The sequence below is a fragment of the Argentina anserina genome, chromosome 1 (genome assembly GCF_933775445.1).
Source record: "Argentina anserina chromosome 1, drPotAnse1.1, whole genome shotgun sequence".
Classification (NCBI taxonomy): Eukaryota; Viridiplantae; Streptophyta; class Magnoliopsida; order Rosales; family Rosaceae; genus Argentina; species Argentina anserina.
In genome coordinates this window covers 8,694,483-8,721,170 of record NC_065872.1, presented here as the reverse complement: position 1 = coordinate 8,721,170, position 26,688 = coordinate 8,694,483, and the positions used below count along the sequence as shown (strand labels likewise).

At 40.4% G+C, this 26,688-nt stretch overlaps 1 long non-coding RNA gene across 2 annotated transcripts; it reads right to left on the bottom strand.

Annotated features, from left to right (window-relative positions):
- Positions 1-23,333: 23,333 nt before the first annotated feature.
- On the bottom strand, positions 23,334-25,124 carry LOC126783266 (uncharacterized). Of its 2 annotated transcripts, XR_007670851.1 has the most exons (5): positions 24,710-25,124; positions 24,542-24,607; positions 24,010-24,113; positions 23,872-23,924; positions 23,334-23,498 (listed from the first exon to the last, which is right to left on the bottom strand). It is a non-coding gene; the product is annotated as an uncharacterized LOC126783266 (long non-coding RNA). The 2 variants fall into 2 exon arrangements; XR_007670852.1 differs by having other exon boundaries at positions 24,010-24,107; positions 24,542-25,124.
- Between the last annotated feature and the right edge of the window lie 1,564 nt (positions 25,125-26,688).

Below are 26,688 nucleotides of genomic sequence, written 5' to 3'. Positions count from 1 at the left end.
GGGGAAAGGCCAAGCGAATGCTAGAGGCGTATAACCGAGGGGAGCTCTCTCGCGAGCAGCTAGAGCAGCCACCTTGGTTGTTGCGAGAAACAGTTGAAAAGCTTCGCTTCAAGCCATATGTGCATATTCGCCGGAATGATCATCACATGAGGAAGCCCTACCCCAGGGCAAGCGTTCATAGTCGACTTGAACGGCCAGTAGAAGCTGCTCCTCCACGAAGAGTTTCAATCCATGATCGGTTGTCTTACGTGTCTACTGACAGCAGAGCAACAAATAAACAACGCACAAAGGGTGTTTCTACTCAGCTGAAACAATAGCGAAGTAGTGTTGCTCCACTTATGCACTCTAAATGGATTCCTAAACGGTCAGTGAGTAGGTCAGGCCGTCGAGAATCAATCGTGGAGGGGGTTAAACCATAGTTTGAGTGGAAACTGAAGGTCAGAGAATCAGCACTAGTGGTTCCAATAGCACGGGAGTCAACAACAGCGGGTCCAGAAGAGGCTACGACAATAGTTCTTCCCCCTCAGGAACAATCGCTAACGGAGTATCTCAGGAGTAAGTTCCCCTCACGGACGCCAACTGGGTCCCTGCCGGAAGACGACATGGAAGAGTCAGACGGTAAGGAGCAGGGGTTAGAGTTTTCTGATCTAGAGGACGAGCTGGACCAAGGGTATGACGACGAGATAGTCGCTGCTCCAGACTGCAAGATGTTGGATGTCTCTCATGTTGACGCCTCGGAGGAAGGAACACCGACGCTAGACAGAATTCGTAGTTGCAACATGGTGTTCACTTTATCTTCGAAGTATGCTCTTCCACGACCAATGCCATCTCATCTTTTCATTGGAGGTGAGACGCAGGCCCAGGAGGTAGGTACAGTCGCAGAGTTGTCGTCTACCGAGGTGCCAACTGTTGAGAGGGACTCGAGGAAGGAGGAAGCTGATAAATCTCACACAGTGACAGAGCTTCAGAGTTTCTTCATGATGTTCACAAAGCCCACCGCGACCATGAGTCAGCACATCAAACCATTATACATATCAGCTGAGATGGAGGGTAAAAGAGTGAACAAAATCCTCGTCGACGGCGGTGCAGCAGTTAGTATCATTACCGTGAAAACAGTTGACACACTTGGCATCGCGAGAGAAAAGGTTCTTAGTAGCAATCTCAAGGCCAGGAGTTTTGCTGGCAACCTAACTAAGACCTTGAGAGTATTGATCCTCAAAGTTAAAATAGGACATGCGGAACTGTTCCAGACATTCTTCGTCACGGATTGCACCGCTCCATACAACATCATACTAGGTAGGGATTGGATACATCGAGCTTACTGCATCCCGTCTACTCTACACCAAGAGATGTTAATGTGGGATCCCGCAACTGACAAGGCAGCATTAGTAAAAGCAGATGATCGACCATACTCGGTCGCGGCCTGTATTCTGGATGCAGAGTATTATTCAGGTGGCATGAGGCCTTTGGGAGTTGTTGGGATAGATACTAAGGGTCATCCAGTTGGGGTGACTTCTACAGAATTGACACGATGGGGTTTAGTACAGGTCAAGACAGACATAAATAGACCTGGCTTCATCGTGAAACCCAAAAATCCTCATCCATGAGTGCAGCGCTGGCCAAGGAGAAGGAGCAGGCCTATGTGTCCTTTCTCCAACGTTTATCTATTTACAGAGAGGAACAGGAGGCTTGGGGGCAGTGGCACTAGTTGAATGCATTGAGGATGATTTAACTGAGGTTCAAGCAGAAGAGGAGTTCATTCTACCAGCACCAGCAGCTTTTGATGATACTCCACCTATGGTAAATGATCCAGTGGAAAATAACAATCTTGGGACTACAGAGGAGCCCATGGAGGTTGGAATAAGTAGGCACTTGGATGAGGAACTGAGACAACGTTTGGTAGAATTGTTGCAGGAGTTCCGCGATTGTTTTGCTGAAAAGTTTGAGGACATGCCGGGCCTGTCACCAGATTTGGTCTGCCACCGTTTGCCCATGGATACAAGCCGGTACAACAAAGTCCGCGATTAATGAGTGCAGACACAGCAGCAGCGGTCAAGAAAGAGGTTCAGAACATGTTTCAAGCCGGTATTATCCGACCAACTAAAATATTCTCAGTGGTTGTCAAACATAGTCCCGGTACGAAAGAAAAATGGTAAGATTTGCGTGTGTGTGGACTACCGGAACCTGAATACCGCAACACTAAAGGATGTCTATCCGATGCCCGTGGCAGATATGTTGGTCGATGCGGTCGCCGGGCATGAATTATTATCTTTTATGGACGGTACTGCTGGTTATTATCACATTCCTGTTTATGAACCGGATAGGCACAAAACAACATTTTGTTGCCCAGGGTTCACTGGAGTGTTTGAATATAACAGTATGCCGTTTGGTTTGACCAACGCAGGGGCTACATACTAGCGAGCAATGAACCTGATTTTTCATGATGTGTTAGGGGGTATTCTCGAAGTCTATATTGATGACGTGGTGGTCAAGTCTAAGAAGAAGGAGGATCACATCGAGAATTTGCGGACAGTGTTCACCAGGATGAGGAAGCACAAGCTCATAATGAACCCAGCTAAATGCATTTTTGGGGTTCGAGCAGGAGACTTCTTGGGTTTCATCGTGCACGAGCGAGGTATTGAGGTCGCGAAAGATAAGGCTAAAGCTGTTTTGGACACGCCGGCACCAAGGAACAAGAAGGAACTTCAGAGATTGCTGGGGAAAATAAATTCCTTTGACGCTTCATTTCTAATTTCGCTGGCAAAACCGCAGTCTTCTCGCCTTTGTTGAAGCTTAAGGCGGATCAAGAGTTTCAGTGGGGACCTGCACAACAGGCAGCTTTTGAGCAAATCAAGGAATACCTGACTCATCCACATGTTCTTAGACCCCCACAGCCGGGAATACCTTTGAAGTTGTATATCTCTGCATCTCCTTGCTCCATCGCAGGACTCCTCACACAGGATGGCGATGGACATGGGGCAAGAAGGTTGAACATGCGGTTTATTACTTGAGCCGAACCTTGTTAGACGCTGAAACTAGATACTCGCCGATTGAGAGGTTGTGTTTAGCTCTGTACTTCGCCGGTACTAAGCTTCGCCATTACATGCTATCCTTTACTACGGTGGTGGTGGCACAACTGATTTAGTGAAGTATATGCTTACCAGACCTATGCTTAGGGGTCGGATTGGTAAGTGTATTTTGGCGTTATTAGAGTTTTCTTTACAGTATACACCCTTAAAGGCACTCACAGGACAGGCAGTGTCCGACTTCTTGTTGCATCATCCCATTGTGGAGGATATTGATGACCAGAATGTGGTTGTTTCCTTCGTTCATGTTCAGCCTTAGATTCTATATTTTGATAGCAGCAACACCGATCATTTGTCCGGGGCGGGTGTTGCATTGGTTAGTCCCTCTGGCATCAGACATTGTTATTGCTTTCAGCTGGAGTGGAAGTGCACTAACAATCAGGCAGAATATGAGGCCATCATTATTGGCTTGGAGTTGTTGCTGATCTAGAGGTCACCGTGGTAGAGGTATTAGGTGATTCGCTCATAGTCATTAACCAGCTCAAGGGGGTTTACAAGTGCAACAACTTTACATTACTCCCTTTTTTGGAACGAGCGTCGGAATTATTGGACCAATTTGCCAATGTGGTGCTTGATTATATCCCTCGCGAATGAAATTTCGCTACCAACGAGTTAGCACAGCTGGCTACGGGCATCCAATTGACAGATGGTGTTCGCGAAAGAATTTTGAAGGTTCAGAGACGCACATTACCTTCCTTTATGGCCAGGAAGGAGGTTAACGATGAGTGGTTGGTGGCTGTTGTCGACCCTATTGATGAGGATTGGCGGCAGCCAATCATCCAGTACCTTACTGATTCTTCTGCACCGGTGGAAAAGAGGGTTAGGTATTTCGCTACTAACTACGTCATTCGAGGCGGTGAGCTATTGCGCAGGGCAGAAGATGGTTTGTACCTACGATGCATCTATGGAGCCGAGGCTAAGAGGTGTTTGCGAGAGGTTCACTGTGGCAATTGTGGTTCTCATCAAGCTGGTCCAAAGATGCGCTGGCTCATTCGCCGGTATGGTTTTTATTGGCCTACCATGCTCAAGGATTGCATCAGTTTCACGCAGGGTTGCATCTAATGTCAAATGCATGGACCAGTCCAGCATGTGCCTGATGTGCCTCTGCAACCAATCATTAAACCTTGGCCGGGTCGCGGCTGGGCTTTAGACTTTATTGGGGAGATTCATCCCAATTCATCCTCACAGCACAAGCACATTCTCTTGGCTACAGATTTCTTCACCAAATGGGTCGAGGCTATACCAGTCAAGACGACGTCTTCAGAGGTGATCACGGACTTCATCTTCAAGTATATTATCACCAGGTATGGTATCCCCGAGTGTTTGGTTGCAGACAGGGGGGCAGGTTTTATGGCTGAGCGAACCCGGAAGTTCTTAGCTGGCTATGTGATCAAGTTTCTGCATTCCAGTCCCTATTATGCTCAAGCAAATGGTCAGACAGAAGCTAGCAACCGTGTCATTCTGTCTATACTTAAGCGAATGTTGGATGCAAATCCGCGATCATGGCACCTAGAGTTGGATCACACATTGTGGGCTTACAGAACTTCCAAGCGTACTCCAACTGGAACTACCCCCTATGCATTGATGTATGGCCATGATGCGGTCCTTCCTATGGAAATTAATGTTCAGTCACTGCGGGTTCGTGAGCAACACTAACTGATTGGGGAAGACTATGTTCAGGCTATGTTTCAAGAGCATGAGGACTTAGACTTTCGCAGGATGGAAGCTCTTGATAGCCTTATTGCTGAAAAGAAAAGGATAGCACGACTTTATGACAAACGCTCGCGAGGACGCAGCTTTGGAGGTTGGGACTTAGTGTGGAAAGTATGTTTACCCTTTGGTGAACGAGTCGAGGGTCGCGTAATGGGCAAAGGTGCATACTACCTTCGCGATACTGGCGGGAATGTTCATCGAAATCCCATGAATGGTCGACATCTTAAGAAATACTTTCCTAGTGTGTGGGAGTATAAAGATCCCCCAACTCCGGTGCAAGCACTATAGCGAGGGTTGGTCTAGTGTTTTCTTGGACTACATTCTTCCAACCAAGTAAACAGGGGGGCAACACCATGGATATTCATAATAATCGTGCATTCAGGCATTTTTTGTTCGGTCGCGAACGTTCTTATTCATGGGGTTGCGAACCCAAATTTTTTTTTTTCGAAACTATCGAGTTTCTGAAACTTTTTGAGTTTTTTTCTAAGTGCTCCGGCATTTTGTATACTACAATGAACCAATATTGGTGGTCTAACATAGGTTATAACCTTGGTTATGTGGCAATAAAACAATGACAAGTGTTTTTATGAAACAAGTTGTGTTTTATTCATATGGCTTTGTGGCCAGAAACTTGATACAAGACCTATACTATTACATATGAGCCTTAACAAGCTCTGATACCATCTATGCTAGGTTGAGGGGTCTTCGCGTCGCTTCCTATTCATCCCACCACCGCGAAGAACTTGAGATTCAAACTGCACCAGTTCAGGACCGATTAGAACCAGCTTGATGCCAAATACAGGTTCTAATTGAAAAACTGGTGGTAGCATGAGGGATCCTGAGCCTTGGTTTGCAGCACTCGCCTGATCTTCCTTCAAAGAAGAGATATTGGAGGATATTTCACATGGGAGGTACAACAGCTGGCGTTGCGTATCAAAAGAGGTACACAACGAACATGTTGTACCTATTGGCTATGGTCCCAGAAAAGGCAGCCTGCTTCCCGATGCTCGGCGACTAAACATTGATGAATAGGCCGCGGGAAGGGCTGCCTTTTCCTCTCTTACTTGTAATCCTCCACTAGGAACAACCCTTAATGCAGGGCAGATCCCCGGGGTGGAACTACAAAGAAGGGAGGATGTGAGGGTGGAATAAGACTCCCACCTCATATTTGAGGGTAAAATAAGACTCTCATGAATGGCTACTGAGTTTGCAAGTTTGGGGGATGAAACTTAAGAAACCAAGGGGGTTTCGAAGGAGGTAATGGAATTGACATGGTTGGACGCTGCTGGGGAAAGTGTGATGAGCTCTTTCCTTAGGGTTTCATTTTATAGCAGAAGAAATTTGGATTCAAGGGTTGAGATTGAAGATGTGGATTTGGAGATCACACCCGGGATTAATTGCAGCAATAATGGTCAACCTTAAACGGTTTGCACATATTCCAGAATTGATTGCTCTGGTTTACGAGGGTCTGCATGCGAATTAACACGGTGATGAATTGCGTTGGGCTTAGGTCGTGGGCCGGTAGTTGGGTTGCGAACGAATCAAAGAAGAAAGGCGAATATGAGATACAGCTTCAGAGACCACAAGTTGCCTTTTGCACTCTTGTATTTGAGGCACGACACTTCTTATCTCCTCCTCTACAGCCTTGAGCTCCCTAGCTTGCTCAGCTTCAAGCTCTGTTAGTTGTTGCCGTAATGCACTAATTTGTTGCGAACGACTGGTTTTGGCATGATGAAGTTTAGTCTTAAGTTGAGCAGGGCGTTGTGTAACGAATTGTCTAGTGTCAGCATTGTGTTGAGATAGACTCTGAGCTTGACTCCTCAGGATATGGCATTCTGCAATGAGGCCCAGAATGGTGTTCAGCGCCTGTTCAGCATTCGCGACTAGGCTAGGATCAGGTGAGTGAAGCTTCAGGTAGTGAAGGGTGTCTTTCACCTTAGCCAGACAAGCTGGGTTAGTTAGGTCTTCAGAAGTTAGCTCCGCGAGTTGTGCCCGTGCCTGGACAAGTTCTTGAGGATCTATAGACATTAAGAGGCTGGCTGGACCTAGCATGTCATCCAGAAGATCCTCCCCAGACGGGCTAGGATAATTCCCGTTTGGACCAACAGCAGGTGTAGGTCTAGAGGTTCCAACAGTCGGCACAATTGGCAGGTTGGAAGTAGTTGCGATTGCTACAACCTACAGAGAATAAGGAATAATTAGTAAAACAGCCAAGTGTTTACAAAGAAAGGCAAAAATGCTTAAACCAGGAAGTGATTAAAAGTGTTACCCCGGCAGAATGAAGAGGGGGTGCTGCGCTTCCTAGAGGATGTAGTGGTGCGGCACCAGGGCTCGCTGGGTCCGCAATCGCGAAGGAATGCTCCATATCTTTGTCTTCTTAATTGGAGCTTGTCATATCTTCTTCATCTCCCACCTCATTCTCCAGAATTTGAGTTGAAAAGGATTGGGAGAGCACCGCTGTGGGGACAGTTAACATTTGCGACTCCAGGGGCTGAGCATTCGACACCATAGTAGGGGGAGTGGTTTGAGAAATTTCTTGATCCACGGCCACAGTCGGCGAGACAGCAGTCGCGACCTCTGGGTAGGAGGTTGAGCGCCAACATTAACCTGTGTTAGAGACCATGAAGGATAGCATTAACCTACAGGTAATCAATATAAGTTGAAGAATTACATCTTAGCAGACAATAAAGTGTTGCTCTGGGGGGCAACAGCGTGTTTGACTACTTACGGCAAGGTCTTCCATCGCGGGGGCTATAAGTTGAAGGGTAGACAGAGGTGTAGAAGGAGGGTTCTCGCGAACCTACAAATCAGACAAGAATCCGTCAGAGTGGTTCACGAATACAGCGTCAATTGGAACATGTAGTGTGTTCTCTTTACCTCAATGGCTGCCTCTGGATTGCTGGTCTTAGTTATTGGCTCAGGGTCGACCTGGTTAGTAATCGCGAGCGGGGCAGAGGTGCTTGAGCCAGTGGTTCTTCTCTGAATCAGCTGAAGGTTATAAATATTGTTAGAACGTTTAGCATCTGTCGAAGAGAATCAAATCAGGGCGAGGCTTTACAGGATTGAAGTCTATGGTGTCAGGGTCATCCTCGTCGGCACCAGGGCTAGAGCTTGTTCTCCCTCGTTTACCGCTTTGAGAGGAGGAAGCACCAGCCGTGTTCTCGAAAACCTGCAACATGAACCAGTAGTGGTTTTTCTTCAAGTGTTGAAACAAGAACTGTAAGAGTTCGAAGAGGTGTTAGGATCTTACCCTGGATGGCATAATTCTGACGACATTTGGAATAGTCGCCCGCAGCAAGTCCTCGTCCCCAGGAACCTCAGGATTCTCCTGCAGATACCTCCTGAGCCCTGTCTGGAAGATGTATTGGAAAATGACTCGCGAACGTTGTTCCGACTAACCAGAGTTGATTCTTTCCCACCATTGAGGGTAGGCCTCATCAACACGAAAGCAGCGAAGGATACTCCCAATTGCTAGTACAAGAAGGGGAGTGGTTTGCAACTGTGACGGGGGCTGGTGGCCGGGATTGGTGTCAGTGACGGGGACCATAGGCCGGCGCCATGAGGAAAATAAATTCAGACTCTCGATAGGGGGAAGGGAACCATTTGGATCATGCCTAGCTGCCTCGCGAATAGATGGGGGGCATAAAGTTCCACTCCGTTGCAGGGATGCCGGGGTAGATCCGCCATTGATACAACTTGTTCAAACAAATATCGACTCTCGCCATCATAGCGTCTAAGGGTCAAGAATCCACCTCGGATGGCGCTAGGATGAGTACGGTCTAGCAGCAGTTGTGCGGAGTCAAGAACTGAAGCATACAGGGTATAAAAGTACTCAAAGCATGCTGCGTAGCGAAGGGAGAAGTTAAGCTCCAAAGCAACAAATGCATCTCCCAACACTTCTGTTAGGCGGAAGTCCCTTGCGTTTTCATTTCGCAGCTGCACAAAGTAGACCTGAATCCAGAGGTCTAGAATCCACATAGGCCCTAACAGATTGTGATAGTTGAGGGGTTCCAGGGAAAGTGCGCGCAGCATACGGTATATTTCTGCAAGGACTACTTGCGCTAAACCCACAATGTGGCCATTGTACAGAAGGGTCGCGAGCTGCAAGTGGTGTCTAGTCATCTTCTTGGAATTAGAACAAAACATGAACTTAGTTAACCAAAATTCCAAGAAGGCAATACCAGCATTGGCAGTAGGATTGCGATCAAAACTGGAGATCCAGGAGCCGTACGATTGGTAGATACCAACGTCGCGAGTGGCGGTAACCGGACATTCAGCATCAAAGTAATCCTGATCTCTATAGGGCCGGGTACCAACTGGAAGACCTATGATAGCATATATGTCTAACAAAGATATACCCATTTGACCAAATTGAAAGTCGAAGGTAGTACTTGCGGAATTCTAGAAGCAGGCAGCACTCATGATGGCACATCTGTTGCCTCTAACTCGAGCTAGTTTGAAAGAGAGGTCGATGCTCTCCAAGATTCCGGCCGCATGCCAAATGTCGCTATCGAGCAGGCGACGACCCGCGTACCATAGTTGCATGGCTTCAGAAACTTTGGGCCATGCTTTGATAAGGGCATGGTGGTGGTTGTGCACTTGCCATCATCTGAAGGTGGCGGGGGTGTTCCTGAAAGCAAGCGGAGGAGTTCGCGAACGATGGTGGTAGTCAGTGTCGACACGCTCCGGGATGCCGGCGAGAGAGGGACCCAAGTATGCCGTGTTGTCGTCAATTACTCCAATGGTGGTGCGATTGGTGGGTTCGTTGTTTGGGTAGTCGCGAAGAGGTCTTGCACCCGCCTGGGCATCACGTTGGTTGGGTTTTGGGACCATTTGTCAGGGAGTGAGAACTTCAAAAGAGGGCTTTCTGGAGTTTTTGATGATAGAGCAATCAGGTTGGATGGATGTGTTGGGTTCGTGAACGTGATTTATATAGGAAGTGAAAGGGTTTCTGAAATCAAAACTGATGGGTTTAGGGAGGAGTTGCGTTTGCTCGATTGGAGCTGGTCTGAGTTTCGAAACAGTAAGTGTTTCTCGCGTACTTCAGCTCGAAAGGTTGTAGTGGTTTGAGGAGAAGGCGCGCGTCAGTTGGTGACGGGGGAATGTAAAGCGTTTCATATTATTATTTTTTTTAAAAAGATAACCGTTTGGGGTTTTCTTCTAGGCCTTTTCAATTTCGCGGGGTCGTCAATTTTGAAGGCATGGGGGCAATGTTTGGACCTAAAATAATACTCCGGTATGATCTAGACCACTTAGGCCCGTGGACCGGATATTTGGGGAAAGTATATCATAAAGCAAGATTTCCTCTAGCCCTGGTATTTGGGGAAAGTATATCGCGACAACCTCTGGCCCTGAGATTGCGGAAAAGAAGATGACAGAGCAAGATCCCTGTCAAATTAGAGTGGATGTAGGGGACTATCGCCGTGTAGAATCTGAGTTGATTAAGGAAGGTGAATCTTAATCAACTAGGAGGTTCTGAGGACTTGATTCGCAAGAAAGAACAAGCTGTGTTCTCTATATAAAGGGGTTAAAGACACAGAATAAGATACGCAACATCAAACAAACTATCGCGCAACCGCATAGTTAAAATCTCCCAACGGAGTAAAAGTCCGATTAACTTCGGCAACCAAGTCTCCCATTGAAGCAGAGCTACCCAGATGCACGCTTCGCGCTGCATGTAGCAACAAGTCCGATTAACTTCGGCAATTCGAGTCAAGTTCATCGAGTCGCTAGCCTAGCTTCTAGCAAACCCAAAGTCGGTACTAGTCAGCAAATTTCATTCGCGAGAGAGTCCTGCTATTAACGACACAGTATAAGCTCTGCTTTTCCCCAAGCGGTCAAAAGTAAGATCGGCCATCTACTTGAGGTGGAGTGAAATGTACCTAGCAACTCCGGTTGTGTATAGGTTATTCGAACTTCAGCAGTTTATCAGCAACTGCGGAGCAATCGTCTGAGAGGAAGACAGTACGTGGAGCGCAAACATTGTCAACTAAAGCAACAGTTGTACTTAACTCAAAGGTACTGGCACGCCACAACAACAGAGAACGAATGGGCTGAACCGTCCAGGGTTCGGTGCCGGGGCAGGCTGATTGTTCTCTGAGGAGGATCCGTTTTCCCAACTCGAACACTATGGAGATGACTCGACAGACAAAGAAGAGGCCAAACAGTTCAAAGATCTCATAACAAAGGCTTTCTCGTATGGTGGTGCAACAAACCCCTCAGATTTTGTGCCTATTTTGAAATGGTTTTCGGGTGGTGGGTATGAGAAGGAGGTGATAGAGTTGGGTAAGAGAATGGATGCATTCTTGCAAGGTCTTATCGCTGAGCAGAACCTGAATAGAACCACATCACATCAGAGTAAAGGAAGCACAATGATCCACCATTTACTTTTTATGCAAGAATCAGATCCAGAATACTACACCGACGAAATTATCAAAGGGCATATACTGGTTAGTACACTTCTTCAATCTCTGCATCAAGCTACATAGATACAACGGAGCAGATTTGCTGGCGTTTTAAAACAAAAAAAAAACAAGAAGAAAAAGAAATCATGCATTTTCTTGTGCCGCCCTCACTTGCTTTTAACATTACTGAACTATCAAATCCATCCTCTATCTTTTTGCAGAGTTCTTCTTCCTTTCTGCATAGCCTTCCCCTTAAATTAAAGCAACTAAAACAAAAAAAATCATTAATTTCAGCTTTGGATTACTTTATAGTTTATATATTAAGCTTCCACCTTACCATAATGATATAATACACTAAATCATTAGGAACTAGATTTGATACTATCTTTGTTTCCATGTAGAAATAGATTATGACATTAAACATGATAATCATATAATATGTGATATGTCCAAAATTGATCTAACAACAACATCTCTTCATACCAAAATAAAGTGAGAGTTGCAATCACAACAGCAGTTTTCCTTGAGTATTCCATTCATGCAATTGAAAGATAAGATGACCTGAAAAAAATATGCAATATAGTTCCAGCTAGAAAATCCGTGTATATATAATATATCCCAATTAAAAATACATTAATACCCAATTTCATAAAACATACCCGCTTAAGAAATATCGCCTTACAATACTTCAAAATTGTCTAAATATTGGATTCAATTGCATAAAGAATGGTAGAGCTGATAAACAGTACGTACCTTGATTAATCACATTTTATGCGTGTAATCATGTATTAAATATTAGAAATATGTTAATTCTCATATTAATTTTATGTAGTTAATCCATATTTTCTTATTTGTAGGAAATAAGTGGAAATTGCAAAAACTGGGCGAAATTAGAGCAAGATGGAGCTTTCGACAAAAAGATGAAATAACAAGGGTGGACTCAATCTTAGTCAATGCCGGAAAGTGAGTGGAATGGCCGTGGAATTATATGCTAAAAGAAAAATGAAGAATGCGGAAATGAAGAAAAAAAGAGAGAAATAAGAAAAGAAGGAGGAAAAAATAAAAATCTGATACTGACATCACGATGACGTCATCATTCAATTGCATCAGATTTTCTGGCCGTGCCCTCTTTCTCTCCTTTCCTCCTCTCTTCTAATTGCACACTGCCACATGGTAGACCTCCCTTCCTTCCCTACACCAGCCCACACCGTAGCCTCTCCCCTTGGAATTAATCAGAACCCTCCTCTCTTTCGGTCTCTCTTCCTACGCACAACATACCAACCGCCACCCCCTCCACTTCACTCCATTACTCCATCATTTTCCATTCCATTTTTCTCACCCTCTTCATTAAATTCCTATGTAGCACGGACACGGACACAAGCATCTGTATTGAACGCGATTGGATACGTAGACACGGTATATATAAATTTTTTTAGACACGGACACGCGGTGTACACGTCAATTAAAATTATTTGAATATATATATATATTTATTTATTTATTAAAAAATTAATTTAAAAATTTGAAAGTATTTAGATGTATATATATTAAAGTGTGCATAAATATAATAAAAACTGAATCGGTTGGAATGGTTGAGGATTTGTTGGATCATTTGGATGACCAAAGTTCGAATCCCACCACAAGCATTCTTATTTTTATCATGAGTTTCTCTTCTTATATATATTAAAGTGTGCATAAATATAACAAAAAGTGAATATGTTGGAATGGTTGAGGAGTTGTTTGGTGCCTTGGATGATCAAGGTTCGATTCTCACCATAAGCACTTTCACTTTTATTATGAGTTGGTGCGTATCCGCGTGTCCGGGCCGTGTCCAAATTGAGTTCGCGTGTCCGAGCGTGTCCGTGTCGGACACACGGACACGCAATACGGACCCTTGTCCACGTGTCCATGCTTCATAGTTAAATTCTCATTAGCTCTCAATTAAGATCGTAAGGAGCTCACACCCACGACCTATCAAGAATTCACCACCAAAAGGATTTTCAAGTGGGTTCATATTTGCTACTAGCAATTTGTGAGCTTATCTTGTGTCTCTCTCTCCTCTAAACCTTCTTTTAATTTCCTATATATTTGGTGATGTAATATTGATGGATAGTGAGTAGTTTGATTTTGGGAGTTAAGGTTGTGAAACTCTAACTCAAATCTTGTATAAATGTTAATGTTTTAAATGATATAAATGTAATTTTCCATTGTGTATGCTTTAAATCCAAATGTATTAGTCCTTAGAAGCATGTTTCTAGGATTAGTCACCCTAGGAAATTATGTTATGGGCAATTTTAATGATAGATTAATGAGTTGACTACTTGTTAGTCTTGTGGCATCTAGGATTAGTCACCTTAGGAAATTATGTTGTGGGCAATTTTGATAATAGATTGATGCGTTGACTACTTATTAATCTTGTGGCATCTAGGATTTAAGCATGGTAACCATTAGCTAGCTTAATTGTAGCTAAGTTTGTTTGGTCTCTATTATCTTGCACTCTAAGCCTATAATTTTGGATATTACAGCATTAGCCGGCGTAACACCCATATTAGAGAGTTAGTTAGGGCTCGTCAACGGGCCGGGCCGGGTATTTTCAAAAATACGAAGATCCAAGCCCGCCCACCTAAGGCGGGCCTTGCGGGCTTTTGCGGGCCGGGCCTTACGAGCTTGTATTAAAAAAACAATATAATACTCTAATTTAAGGGTTTGAAACAATAAAAGAATTGTTAGAAAACATTCTAAAACAAAAGTCACAAATAAATTCTAGTTTCGAAATATTATCGATCGACACCAATAGATGTGATCGATATATATATTTAGGGACCGTGTAACAATTTCATCCAATTCGGACCTCGTTTAACCGTCGGAATTTTCGGGCAACAAAAAAAAGAGGCGTTTTCACATAATAAAATCTCATTGACCGGGGCTTTCCTAAATAAATTTCTTCATTTCGACCGCGCACGATAGGTAACAAAAATTAGGTGATTTCAAATATGTAAACAAATTTCCACATTCGCATCTTGGTAATTGGTCCCCCCTTACGGCATATTAGTGTTGTTTTTGGTTTACCGGAAATTCCGACGGTTAAACGAGGTTTGAATTGCATGAAATTTTAAAATGATCATTAAATATATATATTGATCACATTGGATGGTGTCGATCGATTCCGATAAGTTTCCTTCATATAGTCGCTTCATAATGTGATAGTTGTATTATAAACCTAATATAAGGTTATAATACATTAGTGGACACTTCGGCGATCGACAACTCCAATTCAAAAAATAGTCGATCCACACCAGTAGATGTGATCGGTATATATATTTAGGGAACCCGTAAAAATTTCGTCCGTTTTGGACATGGTTTGACCGTTCGTACCAACGGTCAACTAAAAAAGAGGCGTTTTGACATATTTAAACCTCATTGACCGGGGCTTTTCCAACTAGATTTCTTCAGTTAGACCGTGCACGATAGTTAACAAAAATTAGGTGATTTCAAATATGTAAACAAATTTCCACATTCGCATCTTGGTAATTGGTCCCCCCTTAGGGCATATTAGTGTTGTTTTTGGTTTACCGGAAATTCCGACGGTTAAACGAGGTCCGATTTCCATGAAATTTTAAAATGATCATTAAATATATATATTAATCACATTGGATGGTGTCGATCGATTCCGAGAAGTTTTCTTCATATAGTCGCTTCATAATGTGATAGTTGTATTATAAACCTAATATAAGGTTATAATACATTAGTGGACACTTCGGCGATCGACAACTCCAATTCAAAAAATAGTCGATCCACACCACTAGATGTGATCGGTATATATATTTAGGAAACCCGTAAAAATTTCGTCCGTTTTGGACATGGTTTGACCGTTCGTACCAACGGTCAACTAAAAAAGAGGCGTTTTGACATATTTAAACCTCATAGACCGGGGCTTTTCCAACTAGATTTCTTCAGTTAGACCGCGTACGATAGGTAAAAAAAATTAGGTGATTTCAAATATGTAAACAAATTTCCACATTCGCATCTTGGTAATTGGTCCCCCCTTAGGGCATATTAGTGTTGTTTTTGGTTTACCGGAAATTCCGACGGTTAAACGAGGTCCGAATTGCATGAAATTTTAAAATGATCATTAAATATATATATTGATCACATCGGATGGTGTCGATCGATTCCGAGAAGTTTCCTTCATATAGTCGCATAATAATGTGATAGTTTTATTATAAACCTAATATAAGGTTATAATACATTAGTGGACACTTCGGCGATCAACAACTCAAATTCAAAATATGGTCGATCGACACAAATATATATGATCGGTATATATATTTAGGGAACCCGTAAAAATTTCGTCCGTTTTGGACATGGTTTGATCGTTCGTATCAACGGTCAACTAAAAAAGAGGCGTTTTGACATATTTAAACCTCATTGGCCGGGGCTTTAACAGCTAGATTTCTTCAGTTATACCGCGCACGATAGGTAACAAAAATTAGGTGATTTCAAATATGTAAACAAATTTCCACATTCGCATCTTGGTAATTGGTCCCCCCTTAGGGCATATTAGTGTTGTTTTTGGTTTACCGGAAATTCCGACGGTTAAACGAGGTCCGAATTCCATGAAATTTTAAAATGATCATTAAATATATATATATATTGATCACATCGGTTGGTGTCGATCGATTCCGAGAAGTTTCCTTCATATAGTCGCTTCATAATGTGATAGTTTTATTATAAACCTAATATAAGGTTATAATACATTAGTGGACACTTCGGCGATCGACAACTCAAATTCAAAATATGGTCGATCGACACCAGTAGATGTGATCGGTATATATATTTAGGGAACCTGTAAAAATTTCGTCTGTTTTGGACATGGTTTAACCGTTCCTACCAACGGTCAACTAAAAAATATGCGTTTTGACATATTTAAACCTCATTGACCGGGGCTTTGCCAAATAGATTTCTTCAGTTCGACCGCACACGATAGGTAACAAAAATTAGGTGATTTCAAATATGTAAACAAATTTCCACATTCGCATCTTGGTAATTGGTCCCCCCTTAGGGCATATTAGTGTTGTTTTTGGTTTACCGGAAATTCCGACGGTTAAACGAGGTCCGAATTCCATGAAATTTTAAAATGATCATTAAATATATATATATTGATCACATCGGATGGTGTCGATCGATTCCGAGAAGTTTCCTTCATATAGTCGCTTCATAATGTGATAGTTTTATTATAAACCTAATATAAGGTTATAATACATTAGTGGACACTTCGGCGATCGACAACTCAAATTCAAAATATGGTCGATCGACACCAGTAGATGTGATCGGTATATATATTTAGGGAACCTGTAAAAATTTCGTCTATTTTGGACATGGTTTGACCGTTCCTACCAACGGTCAACTAAAAAAGAGGCGTTTGACATATTTAAACCTCATTGACCGGGGCTTTGCCAAATAGATTTCTTCAGTTCGACCGCACACGATAGGTAAAAAAAAAGGTGATTTCATATATGCAAACGGCTTTCAGCATTCACATATTTGTAATAAGTCCTCCCTTAGGGCATAATAGTGGTGTTTTCGATTTACCAAAAATTCCGACGGTCAAACAAAGTCCGAATTGGATGAAATTTTTACAGGGTTACTAAATATATATACCAATCACATCGGCTGGTGTCGATCGATCCCGAAAAGTTTCTTTCATATAGTCGCTTCATAATGCGTTAGTTTTAATATAAACCTAATATAAAGGGTATGATACATTAGTTGACGCTTCGGCGATCAATAACTCTAGTTCAAAGTATGGTCGATCGACACCAGTAGATGTGATCGGTATATATATTTAGGGAACCCGTAAAAATTTCGTCCATTTTGGATATTGTTTGACCGTCCGTACCTACGGTTAACAAAGAAAAATGCGTTTTGACATATTAAAATCCTCTTTGACCGGGGCTTTGCCAAATTGGTTTCCTTGGTGCGACCACACACAATCGGTGAGAAAAATTAGGTGATTTCAGATATGCAAACGACTTTTGGTGTTCGCATTTTGGTAATGGGTCTTCCCTTATGACATATTAGTGTTGTTTTCAGTTTACCGGAAATTCCGATGGTCAAACCAGTTCCGAATTGGATGAAATTTTTACAGGGTCACTAAATATATATACCGATCATATCTACTGGTGTCGATCGAGCCCAAGAAGTTTCCTTAATATAGTTGCTTCATAATGTAATAGTTTTATTCTAAACCTATTAAAATATGTATGTATAATATTTTATTATTTGGTGGGCTTTTACGGGCCGGGCATTGCGGGCTTTTGGCGGGCCGGGCCGGGTTTCACACCTCTAATTTAAGCCCGGCCCTCTACCCACGGAAGCGGGCTTTGGCGGGCTTTCTCGCGGGCCGGACCGGGTAAAAGCCCGTCGGGCTTGCGGGCCTCCGCAGGCTTTTCGGGTCCGCGGGCTAAATGATGAAGCCTAGAGTTAGTTGTGGCGTTCACCGGCATAATTCATACACCGTAAAAGATAATTGGTCTAGTAGCCTTAATCGGTATTAAATACGAGACTTGACACATTAGAAAATAATTTTTTTTGTGAATTTAATGTCAATATTTTACAAGAAAGAGTACGTGTGAATCACTCAAAACTCTCATGCTCCCCACTAGTTTGAAATTCAAATTTAATCTGTAGTTGTTTGAGGAGGAACGAAACGAGAATAATAACGACGTAATGGAACAGAACGTAACTGTTTATTGATTGATAATTGGGCCTATATATATGCATTACATAACCACAATCCCGTAAGATTCGGAGTCCTAATCTATTACAGAGATGCGAATATATCTCTAACATGAAACCTAATAAGGCTAAGACACACACAATGGTAGAATAGTAATTATCCTGGAACACTGCCCCTTGTGTCGCATGCCTAGGTTGCATGGTGCACACATCGTAAAAACCTTGTCAAGCAAAATAAAAATCTTTTGGGTAAAAACAAAAGCTTGATCGAAACGAAAAATAGTACAAAACACCGTCTACATTTGATAGCATCATATGAGGTAGACTCTCTCTGAAATCTACAAAACAACTCCCCCTGATTAGTGTCATAAACATGAAGTACAAAGAACAACGTATATAACGTTCATTACATGCTTCTCAAAAATAGTCTTGGGCTAATGATTAATCATTAATCTAGCCACAAATCCTTAGATCATACATGTTATACGTAGAAAAACTTAGATCTTAGGAAACAAGATTGCATAACAACTCAAAACGAGAGTTTGCAATGAAAATCAGATTCTCGGGTAGAATGACATTCACTCACTTAAACGGTCACTGCTTCGTTACACTAGGTATCATCGAATCGTAAAATGTTCTCAAAAGTTGACACATGTAGCTTTCCAATGACATAAAGTTCACAACCAATGACAGTGCTATGTCGAAGTTAACTAACTTGCAAATTTCCGGACAGAACTGTCATACTTTGCTAAAATGGCCATAACTCACTCAATATGATAGCTATGAATAAATGGTTGGTGTCCTTGGAAAGTAGACATATAGTCCTTTCCAAGTACTAATTTCACCATATTTCATTAAGGGAGTTGTCTTGTAGGTCTCGTTGAAGTTGACCTACGAAACTGGACAGATTCTGATTTGTCACATTCAATGTGTCTTTCACAAATGGACCAATGAATGACTAATTTTGGTCCAAGATAGAACCGTATGCATCCTCTACGATATCAGTGTCGACTCTTACACCAAGACGTACGTTGATGTTGCTGGAGTTGCTGGCTGCGTTGGTGTGATATGATTTGTATTGGTTCACTAAGTGTATAACTAAACCCATGTCAAATGAGCAATGCAAGTCCAATGGCAAACCCACTATCATATGTTACAAATCAGTTTTCATAGACACTACTACAGATTAAGAAGCGGAAAGCAATTATGTCAATTACGAGAGAATATAACTAATCGTAGTCAATACTATGATAATGAGACAATCTTTGCATCATAAGTCCTGCAAATATCACATGACTTCATCTTTCTCATTACACTTACGAACAATGACTATCATAACAAGTCTAGTTCAGCATGTATTGATTATTTCCACTTCGGTCAAATTACTCATTGTTGATACTTTACAATATAATAAAAGCATAAGCGAATACATCATCATTCATGGGAGATCAATCCATTAAACACGCGCGCGTTTATATGATCAATTAAGAGATTTCTTTTGTTCTCTAACATCAACAAAAGGAGTCTGTAGCATCCCACAGAAACTTAGTTGATACACATGTTTAGAGAATATCTCTTGATGATGGGCGAAATACTTGTGCCTACGCACCTCGCTTCTTTCTAGTTTTTAATTCCAAAGTATAATGGTCTTCCCCTTATCTAGGTAGGAGCCAAGACCGAAGCTATGACCCTTACTAGTCCATCTTTGCGTTTGCCGCCCTTGTTTTGTGGTGCAATACCACAGGCGCCAACAACACCACAGCGTACAATGGTGTCATTTCCGGCTTCCTTCCCACTGTCATGGATTGTGTCAACGGTGCTAGGACCAGGTCTTATGAAATTCTCCTATATTCTGAGAGTTTCAACCTTATCGGCACATCACAGCATTTATGTGCGATCTAGTCACTTTCGCAATATCGGTAAAGTCATTGAATTTTTGACTTTCTAGAGGTTGATAATGCGTTGCACATTTACTCACTTTGAGTAGTGCGTGATCTTAATGAGACATAGTGCCACACCACATTAATTCATGGCGTTAAAACCGAAATGGGAGCATTCCATATCTTCCCCTAACGACGGGAAGTATGTTTCATCAAAGTGATCGTCTGCTAATACCACATGATAGAGATCCATGGTTGTAGATTGGAAATAACGGACAAGTGTTGATGATTCATAAATCATAACCAACCAAAATACTTAATCGTTTCATGTAGATCCATTGAGATTACTACAAGAGAGGCACATAAACAACTTAACCAAATAGGCGTTAGTGAAAAGAACGTTGTGACCGTATCCAGTGACTATTTGTGCACTACATCAAGAGAGGCACATAAACAACTTAACCAATAGACTGTTTGTTTTTATTTATATTTGGTTTGTCTTTAATTTAAGAATCACTAAATCAATCTCTCACACAAAAATATCTACATCTCATTTTTGCATATCCATTTTAAGCTATAAGTTGGTGCTTGTAATTAGACTTAGTGCAAATTATGCCGAGTATTGACAAGGCTTGGTCCTTGTTTGTTTAAAGTTTTTTATCTATTTATTTTATTTTATTTTCTTGTGTGTTTTTAGTTATCCTAGACCCAATGACTTAAATTAGGTCCATTACCTAGCTAATTCCGGTGGTACGATAACTACGGTCTAAATACTTCATTTATTTGACAATGATACGATCGCTTGCGTGAATTGTGTCCAAGTCATACCTCAAGTATAGATGGAAGCCTACTGTGTGATGTACTCCCTACTGGTTGTGATCTTCCAAGGCATCTCTTTCTCTTGCCTGATTGTTCATATTTCTTATGTGATGTAAATCGATTGTTATCCGGCCAAAATCAAAACTCGGGCCAGAAACCAAAATCTCATTAGATTAAATGATTAATATCACAAAACAAAGACTGGGATTAGATCATGATGGAATCTAAAACAAAACAGAAAACATGCCCACAACCGATGTGCCGATGCTAATGCCTTCAACAAGCGCAGATCTAGTATAGAGCTGGGGAGGACTCAAGTCCCCCCTAAAATCTTGGAGGGAAAAAAATTTGTAGTACTATTATATATATCTATGAAGTTAAGTTCACCCTTAAAATTACTCCAGCCCACCTGAGAGAGGCACAATGTAGCCCACATTTGGGTCATCTTAATTAATCAATCGACACTTATTTTTTCAAACAAAAAAAACAAAAAAAAGAAAGGGGCTGTATTTGTTCAACACTCCCTACCATCTCTGCGAGTTCTCCGACACCTCTATCTTAATTAATTGATTTGTCCTAGCTCTCAAAAAAATTGGCAATCGAGTCTCTGCGAGCTCTTCATTCTCTCAACCATCCTACTTAAATTCAATGTAAGTATTTCAATTCAATCAATTGAATCAATTCAAATTTTAGGGTTAAAAACTTAAAATTTGGGGAAAATCTAGTAATCTACATTTGGGAATATCTAATCTAGATAGAGTGATTTGTAGATATCATTCAATGGTGGATGTGGATCCATTAGTTAGTCCATTACAAGTTTACAACTTTGTAGTCTGCTGAGGACTTAAGATCGGTATACTTGTGTTTTGTTCTTCTTTGGTTCTCTTCTTTTAATTCCAAGGTAAGACAATTTATTCTTGTATTCAACTTTACATTACGAAAGGCAGTAATATGTAGTATTATAATATATATATATATATATATATATATATACATACATACATTTAAGACATATTGGTTGATTTGTTATTTGTTAGTGACTTAGTGTGTTTTAATAATTGGATAATTAGGATTCAAATTTGAATATCTATGTTTTGATTTATATGGGTTAAATTATAATGTCTAAGCCTCTACCGAAAAGATCAAAATTTATTATTTCATGGTTTAGAAAAAAATGAGTCCCCAAGTTCAAACCCAATTTCTGAGCAATATGTATGCACTCCACATATTGATGATCTGAGCCAGATCTTTCATTCCCGAGCCATCAAATAATGTTAATGCTCTTGAGCATGATCTTGATTTACCCTGATTTTTACCGTTGTCCCATTTGGCAATATCTATTCAATGATAGCGATAAGATTCAGAAAGACTATTGTTTTTGTATTGAATTTAAAGAGTAAGATTCATTATGTAAATGTACCTTTTTTTTTCTAATCTATAAAAAAATTTCACACTGTCGAGATTTTTCATTATAATATTTTATTTATTTTATTAACAAACTCAAGTCCCCCATACTCCAATTCTTAGATCCGCCACCGGCCTTCAACATGCAAAGTAACACCGAATCAATCCAATGAAACACCCAGCTTTAATGTTTCCAAATCCAGCATCGATCATGATCGATTTTCAATGCCTCGAAGGTTTGATTGAGACTCTCTCTCTCTCTCTCTCTCTCAAGACTGAAGACAATAGAGGGAACCCGTCTTGCAGGAGAAGCATCGGCGCCAGACGTCAATGACCAAAACACATGTCAGCAACCGAGTATGACACTTGTAAGTCTGAAACCACATGGGACCACGTAAGTAATTTAAATTCAAAGATAGGAACAACTTTTTAAGATAACTCAGGGGCTTCTCTGCAATTACCCAAATATCAGGGCCGTAGCAGAATAAAAATATATATAAACAATATTTTTCGTTAACGTTTTAGTAGATAGAGTAATAATAACTGTGGATGGATGACACATGTAAATGAGGTTTGAAATTCTTTTACCTTAAACTAGCCTTCTTGCACACCAGTGTGAGCGTGCGAAAGAGCGGTGCTCTCGTGAGTATAAATTAATATTTTTTCCTATTTGGTGTATATGAATTCACTTCTTTCACTTTCTTATTATTTCTTTCCACATGAAAAGAATAATTTTTTTGAGTTATATGAATTTATTTTAATAATTGGAAAAATAAAATAAAATTAATTCAATGAAAATTATTCAGTTTTCTTCTAATTTTTCTTTTTCTTTGTGTTTACCAAATTATTCATGTAATATTCTTTTTAACAAAACAGGTTTTCAAAGGAGGGTATTTCAGTAATATGCATGTCGACAGTTCCATACGACAAACTGCGATGTTTTACAAGTTCAACTATTCACCACGTTGGGACCCCTAGCCAGCAGTGTCTTTCTTTGCACTCCACGTCAAAACACCGGGCAGCAGGTGTCAAAATAAAAATACAATGGCAAATTTGAAAATAACAATGAACAGTAACCACAACCTGCCGACGGAGGACGCTTAAATAATTAGGTAGTTTGCCCGCGCTTTGCTGCGGGGTTAATACTGCTAAAACAGAGCTAAATATGAAGATAGAACTCAAAAATGAGATAATGCAAGTAAGATTTCCCTTCAGGTTGCACCTATATAATAACATGAAACTAAAAGTGCAATCAGAGCAATCCAACTTGAGACGAATAGATTAAATCATGACAAAACAAATATTACTATTAAGAAAATTATAGCAAAAATTGTACCTGAATGTACACAAAAAATCAATAGAATGAACACCAAGGGAACAAACAACTGCAGAGGTCTCTTGGGCCAAAAACAACATAAATACTTGAGGTTCTTCCCAATATCTTTCTCTGTTGCCTAAATTATTAAACAATGAAAAGATGGTCAAATATTCATAAAACAACAAAAAAATTCAAGGAGGAAATGACATTTATTTTTAAAATCTTTTCTTTTGGTTGATTCAACACATTCAACATCCTGTAAGTTTGAAATGTTGACCTTTCAAATAAATTTAAAAGTAGCAAAGAAAATAATTATAAAGGGGCAGGGGTGTTTTGCTAAGAATTTCAAATTAGAAATATTGCAAGTATGAGCTAACTGCTAAGCTCTAACAGTATAAGCCCATAAGGATATCAAACAAATCACAATAGCAATCCACCAGAAACTCTAAAATGCCACAACCTAATAATCTCCTATGATCACCATATAAGAATCAAAATTTGCAACAAACCTGTGGGTCTTCAATGGCAATAATACATAGCCGTCCTTTATTTGTGTACCTAACTAAGATAATAGACCAATTGTAAAAGTCAAATATGAGAAGCATCTCCTGAAAAGAAAATCACTATCGCAAGGATGTTAATGATACCATTTGCTATTCTTCGAGAAAAAAGTGCATGTCCCTTTGCAAGACACACCAACATCTGAAGAGTTCAGTTTCTGCCCGTAATAATCAAAGAATTTTACCTATTTCTGGACACAACACATAACGATTGATGAGATTCTTTAATACAAACTAAGTTTATGTATCCAGTTCATCTTTTTTAATTAACTAAATCACACACATCATCTCAATTCCTCATATGCACCACCCAGAATTGCAGCAATCACTTGTATCCAAAGTTGAGGCAATATAGCTAATATTTAGGTACCCCTGTTATTTTCTTTGCCAGCAAACTTATTCAATTAATTATAACCGGTTAATCCCTCGTGACGTCATATACAAAACAAACTTTTAACACAACAGAACAGACAAATCAAAGGTGAACTCTTTTAAATATATAAAACAGTCAATTTCCTCTTGGGCCAAAAGTGAAAGCATAAAAAAAGTATTCAAGACCTGACAATTGCAAATCTGTAAGTGCGGAAGTAGGAAACATGAAACACCAAAACAGACTTACCTACTGATTACATGACAAAATGCAATCCCCAGAGAAGTAGCGTTAAAGCCTGAAGATATGATTTATCTATCCCCAACCAACAGCAGAAAAAAAAGTAGATCAGAGACGCAACTAAATATAGATTAGGTTCAAATTAGTGTGTAATATAGAATCAGTTAATAATAGTACCGCAATCATATTTCAATTCCCATTGAGCAGAAAATAATCAGTTTCACTCACTATAGAACCTTACAAATCTGAGAACTGAAGAACCGTAAATAACTGTGAGTATTAAAATTCATAACTTAACTAAAATGGATTATGCTCCAAAATGGGATTTTCTGATTTCCAATTATTAACTATGATCTTTCCTCTTATGTATGCCTCCCTTTTTTGTGTGTGTAAAAGGCAGCAAAAAAAAGGTCATAGCCATCTCACATTTTATTGCCCCTATAAAACCAAATTTGATTATGAATCAACTCTAAAGCATACAAATTCATTGTTTTGATCTGAACTAATCCAAAACTTACCTTAAAAGAAGTTTTTCTGACAGCTTGACTAAAGAATAGGTCAAGATATCAGTAGACCTAGGGAAAAAGAGAAGAAAAACAAAATTATTATGTTAGAGATAAAAGCAAAAGTAATTTGATATCAGAGATACCATATAAAGGGTTCTGGCCATTACCTCTAAACATGAAAACGTAATATGTTTTTTTCATGCATACGATAGTTTTGTGTAAGTAGGCTTGAGTAACAATTTTACATAATATTGGTCCCCCCAAATTGCTTAGACTCTGAAAAATATATTGAATGATAGAGATACCATATAGAGGGTTCTGGCCATTACCTCTACAAAAAACTTTGAATGCCAAAGTTCAGGACCTGACAAAGACAAACTATAAGATTATATAGGGTGGATGTGGGTTAGAGCTCAAAATAGTTAGTCTACAAATAGTCTAACATAAGGAATTAGAAAGAGGTGCAATCCCAATTATAAAGAAGGACCATCCTCATGAAGAAAGTTCTCCATATTATCCATCATTCAGACATGCAATCGTTAGCATTACTGAAACATATACTGAAGTATATTTCTCAGAGCTAATACGCAAGAATTCCCTTTTCTATTGAGAAAAACTATCACAAAAAAAATCAAATTCTATTTGGTGTATGCTTCTTTTTCTATATTTATTGATCATTGATCTATAAACCTGATCAATCAAGCAATCAAATGAAACCCAAAAAAGGAATCAGAAAAACTTACCGCACACATTCAATTCAAGGAAGACCATAAATATAGATCCACTAGGGAGGATTGGTCGGAAAAACAAACCGAGTCGTTTTTGAAAATCCAAAACGAAATAAAACACACATGAGCCTCAAACATAACATCATTACATTAATGGAATCAAATCTGGTAATAAAGAGACCCATGAGTAAATTGAAGCCTTAAAGGCAAGCCTTCATATACTTACCCAACTCCCAATTGTAGCTAACAGCCCTGCAAATGGACAAAAACAAAAGCATAAGAACCCTTTTAATTGATCACACACCTCCCAATTGTGGCTGAAGGTTTAATTTTGAAAAATAGCTATGGAAATCAATCATGTTTAGAAATAATTGAGAACCTGAAAATCGTCGATGGGGTGGCAACAATGAACCACGAACGAAAAAAAGCAGCGGATGATGGATTCTGAGGAACCGACGTGGAAACATGGCAACAACGGAATGGATCGATGCGAAAATAAAACAAAAGTATTAAAAAAGTCTCAGTTAACTTTACCTTGATAACTCGCATGATATTATAAGAATAGATCACTCTGGAGTTGAGAACAAAGAGGAGAGGCGGCAGGGGTTTCGGTAGAGTTGAGAACGAAGCGGCTGATGGGTTGTGTGGTGCAGTGAAGCGTGTAAGCAAGCCTCCAGAAGTCGTCTTGGTGTGGTACACTGATACATTAACACACAAATAAGTGGTGAAAAAGTCATATCCGTCATTCCAAAAAACAATGACAGCTAAGCAAAAACACAGAAGGACGGGGGCATCCTTATCAAGCCCTTTTGGACTTCATGGATTGCCTACAAATACCACATGTATGGACTTCATCCTTAAGTAAAAATTAGTAATAATAAATACCACATAGTTCATCTTACCAACCAATGTGGACTTCATG